Source organism: Mus caroli, chromosome 1 (assembly GCF_900094665.2).
Source record: "Mus caroli chromosome 1, CAROLI_EIJ_v1.1, whole genome shotgun sequence".
NCBI classification, from domain to species: domain Eukaryota; kingdom Metazoa; phylum Chordata; class Mammalia; order Rodentia; family Muridae; genus Mus; species Mus caroli.
In genome coordinates, this window is record NC_034570.1 from 96,357,623 (window position 1) to 96,364,761 (window position 7,139).

The following is a 7,139-nucleotide window of genomic DNA, read 5'->3' on the forward strand; positions in this document are numbered from 1 at the left end:
TATGAAGAATTTTTCAATTTTGCATTAGAATCTATAGATTGTTTTTGGTAAGATAGTCATTTATTACTCTGTTTATGCTACAGATTCATGAGCATGGGAAGTATTTTTATCTTCTGATATCTTCTTTAATTTCTTTACTCAAAGAATTGCTTAAAATTAATCCAAGACATTTTCTATGTCTTCAAGCTATTGTGTAGCTCCTTGGTTCCCTGATTTCTGCTTCAGTATGTTTGTCATTTGAGTATAGAAGGGTTAATGATATATTTGAGTTATTCTCATATTCAGCTACTTTGCTGAAAGTATTTTTCAGTTGTAAGAGAACCATAATAGAATTTTTAGGGTCATTTATGTATGTAATCATATTATCTCCTAATAATGATACTTTGACTTCTTCTTTTCCAATTTCTATCCACTTGATCTCATTCACTTGTCTTATTGCTCTAAATAAAACTTTAAATGGTAAATTAAATAGATACACAAAGAGTGGGTAATCTGGTCTTGTTCTGTATTTTTAGTGGACCCAGCAAACATTTGTCTTTCTTGTTGATTTTCTCAAAAAATCTTTCTGTTTCACTGATTCTTTGTATTAATTGTTATTTTTGCTTATATTTTATTCATTTCCCCACATAATTTGATTATTTTTGCCATTTACTCCTATTGGATACTCTTACTTGTTTTTGTTTTACAACTTTCAGTGAGCTATTATGTTTGTAGTATGATATCTCTTTACTTTTTTATGCATTCACTTAATATTATGAACTTCTTTCTTTATAGTCTTTCATTGTCTCCCATAAATTTAGGCATTTTTTATACTTATTTAGATTCAGTTCTAGAAAGTTTTAACTTCTTTATGTCTCTCTTGACTGAGTAGTCATTCATTAGACAATTGTTCAGCTTCCTTGAGTTTGTATGGTTTCTGTTTTTTATGTTGTTGATGATGTCCAGATTTAATCTGTAGTGGTTTAATAACATGCAGGAAGTTATCTTTATTTTCTCGTACCTACTGAGATTTGTTTTCTTTCTAAGTATGTAGTCAATTTTGGGAAAATCTCCACAAGATATCAAGTCAAAGTTCTTTTGCATCTGTGTATTGTTCTACAAATAATTGTTAGTTTCATTTAGTTTATAATGTAAGTTACCTCCATTATTTCTGTTTTATATTTGTCTTAGTGACCTACTCATTGATGAGACTAGAGAATTAAAAATCTTAAGATAAGTATGCTAGTGATTTTAGCATGGGGTTAGTAGTCAAGAGATGATTTTGTGAAAATTCACAGAGGAATTCAGCATTTGCTATTTGGTTTTGTGTTCTTTTTAGAAAACCATAAAGGACTCCTTTACTGGGGGGTGGGGCGAGCATGCAGACATGCTTATCAGGCACTGGAGACAGGAAGAACTTCAGGTAAGGAAATTACCTTGAAGACATCACTGATGAGAATTGAGATAATGCTATGTATAAAAGACCTCTATGAGGCCCAAAGCACAGTCAATGTCGTGAATCTTAGCTGTTTTTCAGAAAATAATTTCGTTCTCATAACAGGAAGTCAAATACTATACAATGTTCCCAGACTCTGTAACACTAAAGTAAGCTCCATGTCCAAGTTTTAAGTGTCACTCTAATTCAGTAACTCACTATCAGCACCTTCCATAAGAATAAATGCTCTCTAGTCCTGATATGAAATATGCAACCTCTCACTTCCCCTCCATGTTTCACAGTGCTTTTTTTTTTTTTTTCCTCTCTTCTGGAACCTGAAGGTACTATTTTCTTGTTTAAGTCTCGTGTTGACCTAAGGTTTTTTTTCTGGAAGTAGAAATTGGCAACTAAAAGTGCTGGTGGTACATGCCTTTAATGCCAGTACTCTACTCAGTAGAATGAAACAGGTAGATGTCTGTGAGTTTGAGATCAGTCTCGTCTACAAATCTAGCTCTGGAACAGCCAAGGTTACACAGAAAGCATTGTCTTGAAAAAAAATAAAAAAAAAAAAAAAAAAAAAAAAAAAAAAAAAAAAAAAAAAAAAAAAAAAAAAAAAAAAAAAAAAAAAAAAAAAGACTTAAGCCCAGAGACATGCAAAAATGCATTAAGCTGTGTGTTTTTATCATTCAATTTAATGGAGAGTCATGGAGATATTTATTTAGTAGCAAGGGTTAGTAGGTCTGATTGTCGTTAATAAGGGAAATTTATCATTGCTATTTTGGTGGTTATTGTTAACTCTAAATTTGGTATAATCTAGACTCATCTAAGACACAAGCCTCCTGGAACCACTTTTATATATTACCTAGATTAATTTTATCATCAAAATGTCTGTAGAGTATATTTTTATTGCAATAGTTAGTGAAGGAAGATCCATTTCAATTTTGGGAAGGACTGCTTTCTGGGAATGAGCTCATAGGATTTATAAATAAAGAAAAATAAACACTAGTAAATATGCATTCATACTTACTCATATTACTCATATAGTATACACTGTAATTTGTGGTTAATAAGCTAGAAATTTTTATCCTTAAAGAAATTATGGATACAATTCAAAAATTTTTTAAAAAGACTCAAAATGCTCCATTTGTTTGAACAATATTTTCCTAAAATTGTCATTTCCAACATGTTTCCAGCAATGGAAAGGTAATATTTAAAAAACAGAAAACATCAAATAAAGAGACATGTTGAAAAACTAGATTTGATGTGATCTTAGTGTTATGATCTTCAATGTTGAACCATTGCACCTAGAAATCTGAGCAGGTCCATGATGTACAGTTTAGCAAGGAACTCGGGTTAATACCAACAAACAAGAAGAGAGGCAGGTTTGCTATATATAGCTGAGGAAGAGGAGTCTTTGGCATTTAGTAGGCACAGTTTCTCTAGTTGAGCAATATTTTGGAAAAAGATTCTATTGAGAAGGATTTTCGAGTGGACAATATTAACCACACACTAAGAGTATCAACATTTGTATCACAGGAGGATTTGTTATCTAAAATTCACAATCCCAGCACCCTGCAGTTGGTCCATTGGGACTTTTCCATAGACATGAACCTATGTTCCCTGTAATGGCATTGAAATTATCCAATAACACACACACACACACACACACACACACACACACACACACATACACACACACACACACCAGTGTTGTTGTTCCCTGTAATCTTGAGTTTCTATTAAGAAATATGAAGATATTTAACAAACAAATGTGCCCTTACCTGAGATTGGTGTGTGTGTAATCATATGAAACTTCAGGTGAAACTGATTCAGTCTTAAAATATAAAAGATGTTTTTAAAGCTTTAAATCACAGGTTAGTTATATATAATAATGGATTTCACTATGATGTTTTTGTTTACTACAGTTTCATTATACTCATTCTCCATTACACTTTCATCTCCCTCCCAGACTGAGAGTCATAATCCCTCACAATCATCACCTTTAAGGTTTTGTGATGCTTTGATGGTTTTGTTTTTGTCTTGAAGACCTAGTGAGTCTAATATAGGTTTTCTTATCACAGCATGTTTTTTTTTTCATTTTAGTATCTAATCATAAAACATACCTATAGCTACATTGCTGGATAAAATGCCTACCACTTTCCAGAAGATATTACCTGTGACAAAGTATTAGTAGACCAATCTTAAGTGGTCATATATTTGCAATATATTCTGCTATGAATAATAAGAGTAAAGAGTGATGTCCTACTTGGAAATCAATATTTTAACTAGTTGTTTTCAAGGTGAGATAGAATATATGTTTTATGTTCACCATTAATTCCATGAAAAAAGGGGTGGTAAGACACATTTATAAAAAACACAATATTTCAGCATACTTCAAGATAGACCTCAGATTTGTCTGCTGGTATATCCTCTAGTTAAACACTGCTTAAAGAGGAAAAAATAGTGTGGAAGTAATTGAAAGCAAAATAATAGTGGATTCCATTTTCTCATTAAAATCAGGAGAAGTGATTAATGACATTCCACTTTATAATTTTTGTGTGGAAGAACAAAGCACAGAAATACATCACCTCCCAATCAAAGGGTAGCAAAGAAAGAATCCAAATTAAAAGAAAAAAAAACAGTAATTATATAGATCAACGTTTTGCCTTAGATAACATAAAAAATATACCTTTCAGTTATGACTAGAAACTCTCCAAGTATAAGCCGATGTTTTCCATTTATAGTAAATTTTATTTTCCCAACAGGAAAAATGTTTTTTTTTTCCAAATTTCCCTTCTCTCCTCTCATTGTCCCACTTCCTTTTCCTCTCTGTCTCTGTCTGTCTCCTTCTGTCTCTATATCTCTATGTCTCTGTCTCTTCTCTCCCATGTTTCATTATCAATTTATGCCATCTAGTGTTCACCTAGTACATTATTGAATATTCATCATTATCTCATTTTATCAACAGAGATTAAGACTTAGTCCAGTGGGTAATCATATTATGTTTCCTGATGAAAGCAAGCATATCTTTGGCAAGTACTTTGCAAAACCCAAGGAATTTATCACTTGCAAGTGAAGAATCTAATTAATCGTTAGCTTTCTTCTCAGTCATGTGGATCATCAACTTACTCACTTGAGTGTTTTACCAGGAGACATTTTTAGAGTTTATAGAAAATTGATTTAGATAAAAACTTAAATGATTTAAATTGGAAAGTGTTTGCCTGCAAATACGTTTGCAGGGAAGAAGTATACTATGCACAGAAATAGCAAAGTTACTGGGCATTTTAATAAAGCAAACTGGGGCCAGGCTTGACTCCAAAAGTATTCCTTAGAAATCTACGGTGGAAGAGAATATGTTTCTGAGTGAGTCTGAATGTAAAGCTTTCAAGATATTATCTCTATCCAATCCTGCCATAAAACCCTCTAGAGGCATGTATGCTCACGTGTATGCATGCACACCAGGAGTTGGGGGATGGGAGTGTGAGATACACATCAGTTATATTTGAACATACCTTAAAAATGATCTGGATTTATTATTCAAAATCCTAGTGCTACTATGAAGTTTAACTACCTCAGGTATTAATAAAATATTTAACAAGCATACCAGGACAGGATAAAATTTATTAAATAGATGATTTTGTTGTTATTAACTTATTCAGATGGTAAGTGTTTTAATTTTTAGTTCCCCCAAGAAAATGAAATTAACCATAGGTGATGAAAGCATCTGTCTTACCATGCTGCTTTCTATTTTGTTATATAGTCTCGGTGAAAATGTATTAAAAATAAGGGACTTAGATCTCACTGTTAAAAAATGGGGAGAAAGACTACCCTTGTATATTTTTAAGTTTTTATATTACATATTGATTACATACAACAATAGGATTTATTATGACATCTTCATACATGTAAATAATTGTGTGATACCATTCATTTCCCCTCCCTCTCTATTCTTCCTGTCACTCCCTCACACCATTAAACTTTTATTTCCCCTTTACTTTCCTATCATTTTTATGAGATAAATATTTTACTTAGTGAGGAGTTAATTATAGGAGCATGGGCAACTTACCTGAAGCTATACTACTGAAGAAATTGTCTCTCACTCTCCCTGCAACCATAATTGCCTGAAGATCCTCCATGGGAGGGTCATGCTTCTAGAATTCTGGTCCTCTACCAAACATTAATTGCCTTTTCATTTAAAGGGAGTGAGAAAACATCATTATTACATAAATTCATCAGGCCTGAAGTGGGTGAAATGTTCATTTGAGCAATCCACTATCAAGACCACAAGCACAAAAGGAAACTTCAGCTTTCCATAGTTAATTGGACACAGCATACTTGGAGGCTCTCTGGCTGCCACTTAAGTGACATCTGGAGATCATGCCAATGTTTTCTGGTTCTCTCAAAGAGGTAGAATACTAGTCCCTTACCTAGTGATGCAATTTTTAACTCTTGACTTTTATGTTCTTAGACATGTCTTAGTTATAAGGCTGGAAAGTGAATGATAAATCATTAAACAGACTTTTTTTTTCTCTCATAAGGGCAATGGAAGATATTTAGAAGGAAAGAAGAAGGGTCTCATAACATCAGGTCTATTTCCTGGGGTTCATAAGAAGATAAAAGTTGTTAGGTAGAGAGTCTCATGACGCCCATCATTCCTTTATGGGTTTTGAGACTTCAATGATCTCCATTCAGATTCTCTAACAATTTAAAGAGACAAAAATCTGTAGATGTCACTTCTTTCATAGAAATGCTTGCAGCAAAGAGTCAAAGGTTGTGAATCCTTAATGAGTGGCCTAATATGTTAAGGGCGGACCAAGGAATGGGCTACGAAAATGCTAAGCTGAAAGCCTCAGAGGAGGCCAAAAAAAGTGAAGTGCCTTTGAGTGGAAGGCCTCCCACAAATTCTTAGTGAAGATTTGTACTTTGACTATAAAAGTCAGAAAGAAATAAGAAAACCTGAAAATGAGACTGGTGTGAGAACCTACCACTATTACATCCTGGAAACCTGCTGTTATGCCCCCAGAATTGACTCCAAGCACTTGAAAGTTACAGCTGGCAGACTGGAGGCCACAGACACAGAATCATTCCTCACTGTGGGGATGTTTGAATTCCTCTACACCTACGAGAGTTTTACACAGTTATAGCACTTGAATCTTATAAGCATATTGTCCAATTAGTAAGAAAATATAACATTTTAATCAAAGTTTATGATATAAATGTACAGCAATGAGTTAAGACATACTCATTAATCATAATTTGAAAATATAATGAAAATTCTTCATAATTTTTCAAAAATCAGGTATTTCAAGCTTAGAGGACCCTAATATGCCTAATGAAGGAGTTTAGCCAATATTATCTACACTTCATTTTTATTTTTATTTATTTTTATTTTTTTTTCCATAGGTAGTTCAACTCATTATTTACCTGACTTAAGACTGATACATAAAATACTTTATCCTGTTGAATATACCTATGAAAGAACTTTGATTTAAAAAAAAATCAGGATTTTGTTAAAAATACATGAACTTTTTTGTACAAGAAACATTTTTTCTTTTTTTTAAATTTTTAATATTTTTTATTACATATTTTCCTCAATTACATTTCCAATGCAATCCCAAAAGTCCCCCATACCCCCCCCCACTTCCCTACCCACCCATTCCCATTCTTTTGGCCCTGGCATTCCCCTATATTGGGGCATATAAAGTTTGCAAGTCCAATGGGCCTC